At 31.5% G+C, this 18,089-nt stretch overlaps 1 protein-coding gene, 1 long non-coding RNA gene and 1 pseudogene across 4 annotated transcripts in view; 2 read left to right on the forward strand and 1 right to left on the reverse strand.

Moving 5' to 3' along the window:
* The window catches only part of LOC105636000 (Major facilitator superfamily protein), an 83,717-nt gene that overhangs the window by 23,286 nt on the left and 42,342 nt on the right, over positions 1 to 18,089 (forward strand). The gene's annotated exons all lie outside the window — the stretch shown is intronic.
* LOC149495361 (putative terpene synthase 6) lies at positions 76 to 3,444 on the reverse strand (annotated as a pseudogene). The gene is made up of 6 exons (XR_016321359.1): positions 3,181 to 3,444; positions 1,813 to 2,191; positions 1,345 to 1,563; positions 1,114 to 1,252; positions 749 to 997; positions 76 to 481 (listed from the first exon to the last, which is right to left on the reverse strand). The product of XR_016321359.1 is annotated as a putative terpene synthase 6 (transcript).
* LOC110010798 (uncharacterized) lies at positions 7,198 to 9,887 on the forward strand. Of its 2 annotated transcripts, XR_016321367.1 has the most exons (4): positions 7,198 to 7,526; positions 8,072 to 8,141; positions 8,917 to 8,976; positions 9,744 to 9,887. It is a non-coding gene; the product is annotated as an uncharacterized LOC110010798 (long non-coding RNA). The 2 variants fall into 2 exon arrangements; XR_016321366.1 differs by lacking the exon at positions 9,744 to 9,887 and having other exon boundaries at positions 8,917 to 9,191.

Raw genomic sequence — 18,089 nt, forward strand, 5'->3', positions numbered from 1 at the left:
TTCATAAAACACTCAAGATATTAGGATTTGAAATCATAATCCCATTCAATTATTTATAATACATAATTTTAACAAGCCTAATAGAAGAAATAGAGCTCAAACCGTTACACAATTATTGAGTGCATCATATGCATGCAAATGGACAAATACATATATATTAAAATTTAAAAGGCGGGTGTCAACATCTCATTTTGACAGGGCAAGTGGCTCAAGAAATAGTGAAATAACTGTCTTTTAGGCTTGATGGGTTAGTATATCCATCATTACCCCTATAAATAAGCTCTGAACTGCGGGCAATGTTGACGAGACATTCAAGGATAGGCCTTGGAGTGGAATTTGGTCTCATGCATTCTTCATTAATGTCTTTCCATGCATTTCCACAAATTTTCAATATCTCTTCAACTGCCATTTCTTCTGTAACACCATATTCCTTCTTGTAACACTCTACACCTGAAGCACAATCTCCCTTCTTTTGCTCATCCTTCAAATAATAAATACACAAGCAATTAGAAATTATATAAGAAATACAATCCTATTTGGATCAGGAGCGAAGCTAACGATATACATTAAAGGTAAAACCTTAAGTAAAAATATAGAGAGGGCAAGTGAAGTTATTAGAAAAAAAAAAAAAAAAAGTAAAAGTAGCAGAAATCTTGGGTTGGAACCCTCTTCACTTTTTAATGGCTTTACCGTTGCATGGGATACTGCATATGCATTTAACAAAATGTATAGTAGTATGAGAACATACCTCATGGGATACTATATCGTTCAACAAACGACCACTTATCATGACAGCATTAGCAATTTTTGGGTTAGCTTTTAGCCACTCGTATTCCTTGATGCCTGCAAATTTTTCCATCCCAACGAAACATGCTGCTGCAGCTACTCCATAGCCGCTTGAGGTTGCACCATTGTGCAAATACTCCCCAAATGTTGGCACATATCCATCATTAGACCATTTTGCCTCCATCCGGTAGGCTCTCAATAATTCTTTAAACTAATTAAAATAGTTAAAAAATATAAAGATCAGGCTATCTATCAGCAAAGATATAACAAATTAGTTTTAAAATTTCAATAATTAATTAATTAAAACAAAGCCTAAACAAATCTTACTGCCTCCTTTGTATAATAGGCACAATAGGACCTTCCTTCTTTGCACACAATATTACTTGTTTCCTCAAAAAGATCCAAAATGTTCTTGTAGAGATCTTTCATGTAATCTGGGAGTTGATCAATTGCACTAATGTTGCACCTGAATGTTAAAAGAAATAAAAATAAAATAAAATCCACCAATAGGAATCCCAAGTGTAATTATTTCTTACAATTACATCGCAAATAGCAAACCTCTCAAATGCATCGGAAAAGGCAATTATTTCTTCCATTGTAGCATATGTATCATATGTGTCATCTGATAATGATGCCATCATCAGATATTTCGTTACCATTAACCTTAAAAGAGCAAAATGAGGCTCGGACTGCATTGAACATGCCCAGAAATAGAGCTCTACGATTCTATCTCTTGCATAGGGAAGCTTCTCTACAAGATTGGAATCTTTCCACCACCTGGAAATATTGCAAACAAGCCAACTATATTTAGAGGCGAATACAGAATTCAAATATAAGGGCAAACTTTTGAACCCATAAGTCAACGAAGGACAAAGTGGCTAAAGCAACAATGAAATTCCTGCACTGCATGTAGGTACGCAATTGATCGTGTTAGTACTATTAGTATCCTCGCATTCTTTAAGAATATGCAGATGGATTGTTTTAAGTTCGTATAGTCAAATTAATTGCTTTACAAATAAACTTTACCTTACTAGTTCGCCAAGCTCTTGTCTGTGTAGTAATTGTACTCGATTGAAATCTAATTTTGCAAACTCAAGTAGGGGTTGATTTGGAGACTCATCTTCTTCGTAAACAGAGATGTATTGCCTGGCCTCAACTCTTGGTACTCCTTTGTGAAAGGACAAGATGAGAGCATTTCTTATATGTTGTGCAAGATGATGAGGAATTGATTGCATGGCTAGGGATGACTCCAAGATTGGCTTTGTAAAAGCAAGAGCTTCATCTAGAATATCTTCTCCGTGCACACTTACAGAACTTGCTTCATATAAGCTGAGAATGCCCTTCACATCATTACTGATAGCTTTCTGGAAATTTCCATCCTTGTCCTTGAATTTGTTGAACACATCTAGTTCATAATTAAATTAATAATATGTTAATCCTGTTTTGAAATAGACTAAATTTATTTTAGCATAATAATTAATATTAAAGCTTATACATAGGGGTAGCTACGTTTCCGGAACCCGAGTTCCAGTTTCAAAAACAATGATGGTTCTGGTTCTAGATAATATAGAATCAAATCGAACTGGAAGTTGATTGTTCCGAATTAGAACCGGCCAATTATGATTCTGGTTCCGGTTTTGATAGTTAACGGTTGTAAAATCAACGGTTACTTGACTGATTTCGGGCGTTCGCATAATTTTAAAATCAAAGAATTAGGAAACATTTTTTATTCAAAATTTAAAATTTAAATATTTATGAAATAATTTTTAAAAATAAGTTTAAGAATAAATAAATAAATAAGGATCGAACTTAATTTTTTTCATAAAAAGGGAATTAAATTTCCTCTACTTGCCATTATAGAATAATAATATGTAACTTAAAATTGAATATAAAAAAAAATTAGAGAGAATAATTAGAGATTGGAAACATAATTTGAAAAAAATTTGGACAATTTCAAGGAGACTAATTAGAGATTGGAGAAATAATTTGACAATAATTTGGATAATATTATTGGAGAGCTTAGAGAGATATTGGAGAGTAGAGAAAAATAATTTGTTATGAGGGTTAATGGTGGAACCGCCGGTTTTAGTCGTTGTAAATCAGAATTCAAATTTTTTTGAAACCGCCGACGGTTTGAACCATTGGAACCGCCGGGTCTAACTGGTTATCAGAACCTTCAATACTACTCGATTCTCGAAATCACTGGTTCACAATTCTAAAAGACTTAAAATAAGAACCGGGCTGTAACCCCCTGGTTGTAGTTTCGATTCTATCCAATTTCAATATCAGTTCTAACCGGTTCCGATCCGACGGTTCCGATTCCAAAAATCGGATTTTGGCCACCCCTACTTATACACATAAATAATTAAAATTTTAGTATAATTAGACACTTACCGCAAGATATCTTATATCCATGTTGCCTTAAAACTCGAAAGAGAAGTGCTATACTATAAAGATCACAATCATTATCGTTAAGAAATTTGGAAACCACGTAAAAAATATGATTTAATTGCTCTTCGATCTCCATCTCAAAGTGGTACGATACACCAAGACGACGTAATGTATCGATAAGTTCAATATTTTGGATTATATTCTTCGTTGAAGCCATTAACATGTCTCTTACCTTTTCCTTAAGCGACTCTACCTTTTTAGTGTATGATTCATATTCCTGTGCAAGTAAAGATATTCAATTAAAGATGTTGAATTTAAAATATTGAGCACAACATAAGCAAATAATTAAAAAAAAAATTTTATGCCATTTAGCAAGAAAACAACTTTCTTTTCTTTTCTTTTTTTGAGTCACCACAAAACAAATAGTGAAACCTATATATCTCACCTAAAGTTAAAATTAAAATATAATTAACTAGTAATTTGAAAAGCATAATTTATAGGAAACGAAAAACAGTAAAATACTAATAATCTCATCAAAGCTAAAGAGATGGTTACCGAATCTGAAAATGAGAAGGAAGCAAAGCTATTATATCCCCACAAAGTAGGAGGGAAATTAGGCACACAACGACACACATTTTGCTCAGCTTTTGGTTGTGAATGGGTTTGCATTTTTTTTTTTTTTTTTTTTTTTTTTTTTTTTTTTTTTTTTTGCAGAGGAAGATAAATGTACTACAAGTGTTTCTGATTCATCTATGGTTAGAAATCAATCTAGCTAATTTATAGAAACCGAAGCCCACCACTATTGACAAAATGATCACATTAACTTGTGCACATTAGATTTAGTATCGGAATTCATTATGAGTTTAATGCTTTGATTGGATGGATCTAAAATAGAGACTGAAAATGCCTCAAATTTTCAAATTACCTTGTTTTTTTTAGGTAAAAATATAAGTATGGTGTAAAATAAATTTATTTTATATCTTACAATTTTCCTCTCAAAATAGAGCGAGGATAGTAAATAATGGGTGAAATGTTACTATTCATACTTGATAAAGAAAATTAGATTATTTTACACCTTTATTTTACATCGATCGAAACAAAGACTGTAAAATAATTAAAAAGATAAAATGAATAGTATCATTTTCCATCCTTATTTTAAGTCCTCATTTATTTTAACTCTTCCCTCTTCCCAAATACAACATAAGGTTGAATAAAAAAATTATAATTGAATTAAAAATAATGGATTGGATCGGTAAAAGAATATTTAAGTATAATATTAAATATGATACTCATAGCAAATCATTTAATGATCTGGTTGGTCTTCAATAGTGTGAGGAGTGGGAGGTCTCGAGTTTAAGGCCTCTCGACCACAAGAGTTCGTGTTATTTCAGCTATTAAATCTTGTAATAAATAAATAAAAATATTATACTCCTAATTGATTAGGTAACAAGATGAGCTTTAAGAGAAATAAAATAAGAAATGATGTCTCTTTATTTTGTTTCTATCTTGGTGATTTATATCATTTATTTTTTTTTTTTTTAAATTCTCACAAATATCTTAACTTGCTCATCTAGGTATCAAAAACTTTCAAAGAATTGGATTTGTTGAATAAATTAGGCAGAGGTAATACAAGTGTTTCTGATTCATCCACGTACGGTTAGAAATCAATCTAGCTAATGTATAGAAACCATTGCCCACCACCATTGACTTAGAAATCTTTTACTCTATCCAATGAACATTCTTGAACTTTGGTTTAGATATATTCTAAAAACAACATATCACTATTGTTAATCTTACAACTTCACCATAATCAAGATTAAAGAAAAACTCTAGAAATATTTAAGATATATTATTAAGCTAATATTACTAGCTACAATTATAAACCGGAAAAATACTTATCTAGACCGAGTAATGATTCCACATATAAACCATTTACGTACATCCATAAACATAAGACAATACCAACTCCCAATCACCAACTTAACATTACTTGTTTGTTCAAAAAAATAAATAAATAATAATAATAACATTACTTGATTTTATCTTTTTCTCATAAGCCCAAGTCCATATCGTCTCACCTTTCTTTAATACTAAAATTCAGTATTGCATTCACAGTATACACTATTTCCTCCAATTAGAGCTATATTAATGCTAACAAGTTGTATTTAATTAAAAAACGACTATTAAATTACTTCCTTCATCCAAAAATATTAATTAATTGCTATAATTCAAAATTTTCAATAATTTATTACGAATAAAAATAATATAGTCAATTTACTCAATAATTTATTATAAATTATATAAATTAAATAATTTTCTTAAGAAACGACAAAAATGTAAATATAATAGTTCACATAAAAATCTTGACAAGCAATAGTTCTCAGTTCTCACGTAGGCTTATCCTTATCTAATTCATTATTATATATTTTGTCCTGTAAAAAGGATTAAAGCCCAAAATTTTAAATATAATTCTAACAAGTCATGACGGCATAAATTTCAAAATCAATATTTCATTCAAAATAACTAGATAAACTCAATTCTACCAAATTCCAGTTCTATTTCGGTTGAACCTTAAACTCATAATCCCCAGATCAAACCGAAACTATTATAACTACTCCAAGGCTGCTTACGGTTGCACCAGTGACAGTGAGAAATGTTCACCAAATATTGGCACACAGCCATCATTAAACCATTGTGACTCCATACAGCAATTTTTTAACCTAATTAAAAATTGAAAATATATATCAGCCAAAATATTAAATATTACTAAAATTTAATTGGTTGTGGAAATTAATTAAATCAAAGCCTAAACAAAAATTACTGCATCCTTGCTCACAATATTACTTGTTTCCTTGCTCACTATTAATTTTTATTTTAAAATGTTAAATAAAATTTTAATAAAATTATAAAATATTATTAGTAACTTTCTGCCTAATGTTATGTTTAGGTACATGACATGGGATGCAAACATGAAATTCTTTTCATAAACACCATATATAAATTACAATGTTGAACGAAAATTCATTCTGGTGATTCTAAAGCATTCATTAACCGTCATAAAAAGATGCACTATATGGTAGAGATTTCTTGGCATTTCTAACCAACTTTATTTATCTTTTTGAGGACCCTGACACTCTTGCCTGGGCTCATTAAATAAAGCCATAGATTTTTTTTTTTTTTCCATTTTTCTAGTCACAAGCCCTTGATTTTTTGTAATTTAATATTTCAATATAATATAAATCCGAATAGATATTAAAAAATAATTTTATTCAAGCCTTTATATTGAAATTTGATAATTCATTGGCTTAATTAAACTTAATAAATTGAGGCATGTAAGCAGATCTTGCAATAATTTGGCGGATGCATTGGCCAATAAGGAGTTGTAGCAACATCACCTTTTCTTGTTTGAATACAGTGAGGCTTTGTGCTAAAGGAATTCAGGTGCTTTTTATCATGAAATGGGGTGACAATAATCTTGCCCACGATGTTATTTATTTTTAGCTTTGATTGTTTTGGCTTTTGCTTTCTAAGTTTGCTGTAATTTTCATAAACACCGTATATCCATCATTAACTAAATACCAAATTAAATAATTGAAACCCTAAGCCCATTCCTAAAACTATAAAGCCCAACTTCAAACATCACAGAATAAGTTGAACGAAAAGTTTGATTACTAAAAATTAAAAAGAATAAGTTAAAATTTAATATGATATCGAAATTTTATTTTCAAAACTTTTCATTTAAAATTTTAATAAATTAACACCCTATGAATTTATTTAATCAGTTAAATGTAAATATATAACGTATATAGTTGAACCAAACCCACAGTTAATAGAAAACCTGAATAAAACCGATTGGAAATCAAAAACCACACAAAAATTACGATTTGGACCGAACCAAATCCGGATCAAACCAAATCAGTCCCAAACCAACCCAAACACCTTCTAGAAACCCCCTCCCCTATTTCCAGCGCCGCTCACTTCTCTCTCTCGCTTCCCCCCCCCCCCCCCCCCCCCCCCGTTTTTACGGTCACCGGCAACCCACCTCCACTACCTCTCCCTACCGCCGTTTCTTTCTTTCTCTCTCTCTCTCTCTCCTGGTCTCCGACCAACAGAAACAGGCTCAACGAGCCTTCATCGCGCCACCCTCGCCATCGCTTCCTGCCGTCGCACCGCCAGTCGCTTCCTTTCTCTCTCAGTTAGATCGCGCCGCCAATGCCTCTCGGTCCACCTCCCTCTGTTTCCGTTTGGGCGAGCAACAGCACCACCTGCGATCTCCGTCGCGATCGCTGCTCTTCGCGACCTCAGCCACCAGCAGCTGCTTGACGTCGCGCCTCCTACTGGCAGCTCCGGTGAGCACAGCCGCTCAGACGAGCAACGACTCCCGTTTTGGTCGAATATTAATTAATTTCTAGTATTTGTGGCTAGTTAATTTAGTTCAATATTGGTTATTTTCCAATATATTTCACTAGTGTTGATTTGATTAAAAGACTAATTAATTAAAGCCAATTTAAATTAGCACCATATAAATTTAATTGAGGAATTTTGATAATAATAATATTAATGGAATTAAAGTATGGATTTAAGTTAGATTAGATTGAATGTTATTTTAATTTATAAAATGTTGAGATTATAGGAGGATGGAAACTCAACTTGATTGATTGCCTGACGGAGGGGTTGGTTATCTGGATTGAGTTAAAATTTAATGGAATTTTTAATATTTAAATAGGTGGATAGTCCAAATTTCAGGTGAGATGTTGCCAAAATTTCGGTAGAAATTAATCTAGTATTAGCAGTTAGATACTTAGATAGTTTATTATATTAAATTCCTTAATTACTTATTTAAATTAGTCATTTGTCTGATATAATTCTTTCCTTGTATTCTTAAATTCTTTAGATCGTCTGGACCCGTCTACTGCTCCTTCAAGTCAAAATTCGAGATAGAGCATCTTCCTTTTTTTATCACTGTGAGTAATAATAAATAGTGCATACCATTATCGCATACGCATATCATTTACTTAAAAAAAAATAATAATAAATATATAAATGATAAAATAATATTCATTTTTATATTATCATATTATTATTAATATATATCATTCTATGCATTTATATCACAATTATATTATGTTAATATTAATATATAATTATACTTTTATGTTGTGCATTAACGATCGATTTGGTTCAATACGTTGAATGAATTGTTTGATTACTTATGCTGTGAATTTGTCGTGCCTTGTTTGTATAAAATTGGGATGAAGTGGGCCACCATGGGTTTGCGAAGGCGGTCTTCGATACCACTGACCATATATGAGGAGATTGGCGCCCCCGTGTGCATATGATGATATATGATATGAAAAAACTATAGGGGCCGCTTGTTGGTATGGAAAAGAAAAGATAGTATTAAAAAAAAAAAAAGAAGAAGAGGGCTGGTCAACTGAGGATTAGACCGATCGGCCATGTATGGGGATCGGTTCCTCGGTGCACACGTTTGAGAGGGCAGGCCATGTGAGAGGACGACTCGTCGGGGTTTTCAGTGGCGCCACTGCTAATTTTCACTTGTTTGATTATTTGAAGATGAAATTATTTGTGAGTGCTGATGTTCTGTCGTATGCTTGACTGGTTGTGTGTTCACTTCAGTATTTTAGGATGCATTTTGTGTGAATATGTGTGATATGCATTATTTATTATTATTCACTGAGTTACAAAACTCACTCTTTTTTTATTTATTTAACTTGTCAGGAAGTAGAATCCCTACCGGTCCGTTTGAAGCTCTGTAATCTTCTCCGCGGGACTGTAGAAGTAAATTTCTAATTTTATATTTATCTAATTTAGGTATTGTTATATGTAAGAGTTTCACTACTTCTAGCTATTATTGAATTCCGCAGTTTTAGGATTTTATGTATCACTAATCTTGTTTTAATAGGTGTACTAAGCTATGAATGTCCTAAATATTTATCTAAGATACATATGAATCAGTAGCCTATATTATGAATGAGGTATACTATTGGTTGGCCCGATCTACGTTTTATTTGAGATATTTGAAGTTGGCCCAGGTATCGGGCCATAGAAACACACTGAAAGTTCATAATTTTTCTTTTATTGAGCTTTTCTGCTATGGTAGTTTTTGTGATTTGTTTCAAATTTCAAGAAAAATAATAAAATTATAACCAAAATATGAATAAAAAATTTCAAGAAAAATAGTAAAAATTACAAAATAAATTATAAATATAAGTCATGTAAAATTATATGAAATTTATACACTTGGTTGGTTGATTATTTCGATAAATCATTTTTTGAGACAGAAATAAAAAAGTATGCATTAAAATTCTTTTATTCTTCCGTTTTTCATCTCACATTGAAACTAGCAAAATAAAAACAATATTTACAACCAGGAAGAAAATCAAACATATGTAAATACTTAAATTAACTTGTCAAAATTAAAATTATATCTAAATAAAAAAAGCAACTGAAATAATTAATGTTTATCATAAATTAAAAATTAGATCATTGATATAATTGATGTTTATTGTTAAGTGAAACGACCTGAAAATTTAATTTTGGCACAGAATCGGAGTCCCCGGGAGATTTCGAGCATTTTGGTCCGGTGGCTGGCCAGGGAGATTTCGAGCATTTTGGTCCGGCGATCGGCCGGCCAGCCGCCGGTGAGGTACCAAGAGACAAAAATTTCTTCTCCTCGCGCTGATTGTGAATTGTCGTTCGATTTTCGATCGGTATGTTAATTGAAGGAATCGAAACATTGGATTTGTCATGTAGATTCCAAATATACAATTAGAACTGTTAGCTACATAATTCTATATATGTGAAACATAATTAATAAACTAGAAAAAAAATTTAATTGAATATGATTCCTGCTAGGGAACCTTGATAGATAAACACACTTAATTCTAGAAATTAGAAATACAAGTCATTTAGGATATTTTGACCTTTATGTTGGAATAGTTGAATATAGAAGTGAATATAATTAAATAATAAGAATTTAAATTATTTGAATAGCAGATAATGTAACCGTAGAAAGACTTAGTCAATTAATTAGACAATTGTTAACTTAATTTAACCAGGATCGATTACTTGGTGTATATAAAAAGGTGGATAATTATACATGTTGATATTGGCATATATTCAAGTGCGAATTGGGTTATTCATAAGATAAGTTATTTACAATGAAGTCTAATTGGAACATTGATTCTTTATGTGTAACATCCCTTCCCGGTCCACCCGTTAACCCGAATGAACCGAGCCGAGACGCTACAATCTGGTGGAACTTATGTTCTGTCAACATAAACTATGCTTCTTCTGGAGTCAACATGAACAAACATTTTTACAAGTCATTCATGCTATCACTATTATGGATAAAAATCAGTTTCAAAATACATCTCATAATACTTATAACATTGAGAACTCATATCAACTCACGAAAGTACACAAATCCTTAACACCTCAATAATATTTCATCTCCAAGAACCACTACATCGAATTCCCTATCCATTATTCTCTAAGCATATCCTCCATGAATAATGGTCCAAAAGGATCTAACCATTAATCATCAATAGTAACCTCAATATATACTCCACTTACTACGACACCATTCTCCAATGGCTGGTTGTTTCCAATCAAACCAATATGGCATGTCTTTAACTTCAATTACTCCTATTCTCACTGCAAAACAGATAACTTCCTACATATATATACACATATAGTCCGAGAACCGCCTAAACCTAGGCTCTGATACCAAAAATTGTAACATCCCTTCCCGGTCCACCCGTTAACCCGAATGAACCGAGCCGAGACGCTACAATCTGGTTGAACTTATGTTCTGTCATGCTGATATCATCTTGTATGCTAAATATGAATACAAAACACTCCCAATTAAACTCCAAACTTTCAATATCTCCAACTAATCATCATAACACAATAACACTTTATATACATATAGTCATAACTGTATAATCCTCAATAGCATTTAATATCCAGCAATTAATTGCATTCATGATCTATATCAAGTCTTTATGACCTAATCATACCAACTATAGTAAAATATTTCATATTCAATCATTTCCTCCAAATACTTACACCAAAATAATTACATGCTTCACTTATATTTCCAATCACATAAGCTCTAACAAATGTAATAATTATACATGCCATAATTCTTAATTATATAACTCTCAATCTACTACTCCCAAATTAGTCACTTCTGCTTTGAAAGTACTCCTCAAGTCTTCAAGTAGCAACCACGATCTTCAACCTACGCGTAATAAAAATCGACGCGCTAAGTATAAAACTTAGTGGTGCTCATAATTCACATACTTAATAAAGTGCGATGGCAACTAACTTAAAATACAAATTTCATAAAAGCATTGAAAATCATAGATTCAGTAAATTTCAACATCAATGTATCTTTATAGCAAAGAATAAACTTCTAATGCATAACATAAATAATTTAGTTCAAATTATCTCATAACTCCTTTACATGAACCTTTAATCACACATATCATGATACTATCATGATCTTACCTACTGTTCATTATGTTGTATGAATGAAATCAATAAACATGTAAGAATACATAACAGTATATTTTCATTTTCTTACTTGCTGTTCATTATGTTGTATGCCTTATGCACTTTTAGTTACATTATATAAGTTATGATTAATAACATCTCATACATGTATGGCTCCTTAAGAATTAAATAAATAAACTTGTAAGCATATATAGCATTATACTTTCATGATCTTACCTGGTGTTCTTTATGTTGTATGCATTCTGCAACTTTCATTAAAACTCAATGAATAAACATGTAGAAATAAACATATAAGCACATACATATGTTTATTTCATTCCATACATATGTAGAAATAAACATGTCCTCACATATGGAATGTAAGCACACATATCATGATACTTTCATTATCGTACTTGCTGCTCATTATACTGTATGATTATGTAATTTGTAGTCAATATAACTGTATAGCTCCATAAGGTTATAGTGAAACCAAAGTGATAAGAAAAACTGTATGAAACTGTATGAATACTGTATGACTGGGCTGCTATGGCCATTATGTAATCATATCCACTCAACGGCCTGTAGCCGGAGTACCAAACTGTATGGGGCGCAGATCTGCTATTCTATGTCGCGACATAGTCTTATCTAAGTGGTTTCTACCTAACCTCAATGGAGCATATTAATGGTATGTCACTAAATAAAACAAAAGCATAGTAACTATGTCATATTTTGCATGCTTGTGTTATGTTATTTTTCACATGCTTGTGTCATAATTTGCATGCATGTGTCATGAAATTAATTGCTTCATAATTTCATAAACCTTACTGCTTACCTGTATGCTGATAGCCTTGCCAAGCGGGCAACTTGTGTCCTGTTAGTTTCACATCATTTGCATGCTTGCATTTTGTGTTTATACATGTGTTCATGTTGTCTTTTTGTTTTAAAATGATTGAAGGCATACAAGGTGAGCAAAGGAATACAATTGCATAGAATTCATAACTTCATACACCATAGTATTAACCTCATTTCACATCATTTGCATGCTTGCATGTTGTTTTGATACATGTTCTAATGTTGTATTTTTGTTTTAAAATGATTGGAGACATACAAGTTGAGCAAAGGAATACAATTGCATAGAAAATAAAGTCCAAAAGAATATCAGAACACAATTCGCGAGCGCGCCATGCAAAGTCGCGAGCGCGAGAAGCACATATGAGGGTCAGTGAGTTTACAGGCCAAATTCGCGAGCGCGCAATGAAATTCGTGAGCGCGAGAAGTGCAAAATGAGAGTCAGAGAGTTTACAGGCCAAATTCGCGAGCGCGCAATGAAATTCGCGAGCGCGCGTCGTGTTTCTCAGCCTCCATAGTCTGTACTATTTTGGTCATATCTCTCAATTTACAACTCCGATTTGGGTGATTCAAAAACCCATGTAAAGCTAACACATAGAGGAACAAATAACTCTTTTATGACACTTCCTAATTCCAGCGTTAAATGGGGTCAAAATCAAGGTGAAGTTACTGGTAAATTTTTCAGCAAAACCTGTTTCAGCATGAACTCAATATCTACTTCATTTATTCATTTCATCCCATGCTTTCTCACCATTTCTAGTTCTCTTAATCAACATTAAACAACATATTTTCTCATTATCAACACACCACACAAATTCTCATGCAAGGAAATTAATTAAACTAAAAGAGATAGTACACCTTCACTCCAAAAAGCTTAAGCTCTTCTTTTTAGCTTCCTTTTTCTTCTACCTTTGAGCTCACCTCTCCTATACATAAGAACTCTTATAAATACTCTACAAATATCACCAAATGATTCAAGTATGAAATTCAAGAAGGTTTACTTACTTGGATAGAATAGAAGTTGAATTAATGCTTGAATCCCATGAAAATTGATGGAGAAAGCAAGGGAAAGTAAGATAAAGGAAGTAGATGAAGGAGATGAAGATGATGAAGGAGATGAAGAAGATAAAGATGAAAAATGGGAAAGTGAAATGGAAGTCTCGGGTAGACTCCAAAAATATCAATGACTTTAGGTGTAAAATTACCAAATGGTCCCTCAAGTGTCAATATGTTACAACTTAATACCTAAGCTTTATTTTAGTGCAAGTAAGTCCTAATCCTTATACTTTGATCTTTTTATTTCCTTCAAGTAAGTCCACTTCTTTTCCTGATTTCAATTACCTCTCATTCTACCCCACTCTGGACTCTAATAGCTCGAACCGGGTTTTGGATAAGCTCGACTCGACTCTAAGCAATGACTCGATTCAATAGAAAAATGGGACGTTACATTATGGCTAGTCAAGGATTTTATTAGTTGATACTTATGCATTGACTAAGGTTAGTGAAATAAAGATTGGTTATAATTATATATATTAATAAAGGACTTACTCGTTTGGTAATTAACTAAAGAACTAATTATGTGGATGTAAAGCAAAGGTGGTTGATAATTGTGTTGTATCAAGTTGGAAGACTACATAAAATTGTATATCGAGGGTTGTTTTAATTTTGAGAATTATGGTTGAATGATGATTTGACTGTTGAAGGAGGATGAGAATTTAGTTTGATTGATTGCCCGATGGATGGGTTTTGAGAATTGTGGTTTAGTCAAATTTTAGGGGAGGTTTTGCCGGAATTTCGATAGAATCTAGGCTAGTCATAATTAATAATTAAGTTAATAGGTTTATTTAGAGTAATTCTTTAACTTAATATATTTAAAATAAATAAATAAATTTATTTTATTATTGTTTATCTATTTATTTATTTTTCAAGGATCAATTATTATAATATATTGTTAATTACTAATCCTTTATAATGCTATTTAATTGTTTAACTTGTTTGTATGGAATTCTTTAACTTGCATCATGATATTTAATTGTTTGATATGTTTGCATTTAATTATAATGCTTGATTCATTGTGATGTGACATTGCTGTACCTTGTTTGTATGGAATTGGGATGAAGTAGGTCACCATGGGTTTGTGAGGACGGTCCTGGAAATGATGAAAAATGTGGAATTTGACCGTGGACCAGGTATGGGGAGATCGATGCTCTCATGTGCATCTGATGAGATGATATGGATAATATGGAAACCACAGGGTGGCCTCCTGTTGGGATGAAAAAGAAAAGAGAGAATGGAAAAACAATGAAAGGGCTGGTCAAGTGAGGATTAGACCGGTCGGCTATGTATGGGGGATCGGCTCCCTGGGGCACACGTCATGAGAGGATGAGCCATGTGGGAGGACAGCTCATTGGGGGTTTCGATGACACCACAAACCAATTTCCACGTGATATGATTATGTGAAGGTGTTAATGTTTATGACTGCTGCTGTTATGTCATTTGCGTGACTGTTTGCGTGATCATATAACTAGTCGGATGACAACAATGGTATATTTACACATTTGCGTGAATGCATGTGTTGTGCAATAAATATTATTCATTAATAAACTCACATCTCTTTTGTTTACCTTTCAGGAAGTAGATTCTCCTAAACCCTAAGTAAAGCTCTGTTTCCTTCACTTCAGTGCTAGAAAAGGAAATATTTAGTGTAATTGCGAGTTTACAAAATCCGATTATTCTGTTCGATATTGAACTGCGCAGTTGTAGAAATAAAATCAATAAACTAATAGGGATGTTTAATTTATCATTTATGAAATTACCTGTTAGCCCATATTATGAATATATTGTATTATTTTTGGGCCAAAGAATAATGAAATTATGAGATTTATGGTGTATGACAATATGGGCTGGATGTTTGAAACAGACATTATTACAGTTAAGTTTTATAGTTTAGACTTATTTTAGGTCTCGGAGGCCTTAAGTTTATCTGGACCCTAGTGCCGGTCCGGCCTATGGAAACGGGTCGTGACATTAAGCATCATCATGCATTTCTTATAACATAATTCATCGTTCCCTTCCAAAAAACAAAAACATAATTCATCGTTTCCTTTAAAAAAAAAAAACATTGTTTACTCTAAGTAAGTGATAGATCTTCACAGAACTAACTTACAGCAACTCTTTGACAAAACCAACAGGCATGGTATAAGAAAACACTCACCAGAATGCTTCAATTTCCAACTGCAATTTACAGATATTTTATAAAACCATCTGCCTCAGCAATTATAATTATAATAAATCATATGAATTTTTGCCTCCGGAACTACAAAATTCTCATTTAAACAAATTAGCTTCTTAGGTATATATAAAATATTCATGTCTCGGTTTATCCCTGTGTCACACTACAAATGTTTGTATGTAAAATTTTCAATTATGTGAAGAATGAAAGATATCATGTCCGAGTCTTATTGTATAGTTCCGAGTGTTATTTCTATTCATTGAAGGTTCGATGAGTAGAAAAAATAACTAAGTTAATATCTCAATATCCCTTTAAAATAATATGATACTTTAATGCATTGTCCTTATAAAGATATTATTTAATTGTTTTTCAATCAATTCACGAGTAAAAAGTATAATTTAATGCATTGTCCTTACAGTGTTATTTCAGTTACTTCAAGAAAAAATTATTTACTTCTGCCAGTTGGTGAGATAGTGCTTTGCGCTAGCCGCACTGAATCCCTGTCCCAGGAATCCTAGGCATAGCAAAAGTCAAGGAATAGAACAACTTTACCTGAATCTAAACAGAGATGCGCGTCAGTTTGTTACCGAGCTAACCAAATCCGATTAGAGACAGTTTTTTTACAGCTCAAAATTTCATCTTGGAGGTAAAAGCTTTTTCTATGTTGATGAAATGATTATAGAAATGCAAAATGTTAAAAACTCATTTTCAATAAAAGCTGAAAATAATATGATTCAAGTTAATGCAAAGTGATTTTTTCCTTCAGAAAAAAAAAAAAAACAAAAGTTGACTAAACAATTTTAAATTGCCATCAAAAAATTTTATTGGTAAACCCTTGTCGCTAAAAAAGTAGCAACAAAAGAATTTTTATCGGTAAATCAGCAACAATTTTGTTGTTGAATTTAATTTTCTTTTGTTGTTAATGTCGTTGTAAACATAGATAAGTTTTATCAGTAAAATTATTTCTCGTTATTTTATTGGTATTTTATCGTTAATTTTGTTGTTGTTTTATTAGTATTTTATCGTTAAATTAATTATGAAAATTTCTTATTGAAAATTTATTCTTATTTTGTCGTTGACTTTATGCATATTTTGTAAAATAAATTGATTTTATTGGTATTTTATTGGTATTTTGTCATAGTTTTTATTATTGATTTTTAAATTAATAAACTAATTTTATTTTAATAATTATATTAATTAACTTAATTAATAGCTAAATTAAATAAAGAAAAATAATAAAAAATTATATTAATTAAATTTTAATAGCTAAACTAAATAAAGAAAATAATAAAAAAAAAAGCACAAAGAAGTAAAACAAGAAGATGATGAAGGAAAGAAAGAAAGAAGAAAAAAAAAGGAAAAGACAAAAGTAGAGTATTAGAAGAAAAGAAAGAAAGAAGCCCTCAAAGCTATTATATCCCCACAAAACGAAACACATTTTGCTGAATGTTTGGTTGTAAATGGGTTTGCATTTCCGTTTTTCTTTTTTTTTTTTTTTCTTTTTTCTCGCTTTGAAGAGGAAGATAAAGGTACTACAAGTGTTTCTAATTCATCCATAGTTAGAAATCAATCTGGGTAATTTATAGAAACCATAGCCACAACCATTGACTTTGACAAATTGATTATATTAATTTGTATTTATGAGGTTTGGCATGAGAATCATGAGTTTAATAGTTGAATTAAAGATAACGGATTTAATCAGTGACAACTAAGATTGAGGGAGCAGTTTATCATTACTAATGTTGATTAGAGGGATTCTGAGAATAAATTCAGAACGGATCAGCCTATAGATTAATTCATGATTAATTCAATTGGACGGTCCAAATAAAAAAAAACTATGGTTTGATTTTGTGAACAAGAACGTATCATATTTTATGAACCGTTAAATGGATACAGATTTGAATAATTCGTGAAAATTAAGATTTTCCAATAATTTTTTACTAAGTTCAAATTTAGTTTCATAAGATAATAAGAAGCAATATATTATGTTTATTAACTTCTCTTTTATCTCTTTCTCTTGTACATAAAAAATGATAGCCCTAATTACTCCTTCATGATATATGTGGGGAATGGACACCCTAAATTCTGATAGCTTTACGTTCTTTTCTTCCTTTTATCAAGAAAAAAAGATATAATCCAAAATTAGAATCAAAATTATATACTCAAATCATTTTTCTGACAACAAAGTAAAATTATATGCATCATAATCATACATTAAATATATCATTCACAAATATTCAAATATACACGTAAAGTTATAAGGCTGAATACATAATTTAATCCCTGAAGTTTAATGAAAAAACTTTAT

Source organism: Jatropha curcas, chromosome 6 (assembly GCF_041381405.1).
Source record: "Jatropha curcas cultivar XTBG-Jc1 chromosome 6, XTBG_Jcur_1.0, whole genome shotgun sequence".
NCBI lineage: Eukaryota > Viridiplantae > Streptophyta > Magnoliopsida > Malpighiales > Euphorbiaceae > Jatropha > Jatropha curcas.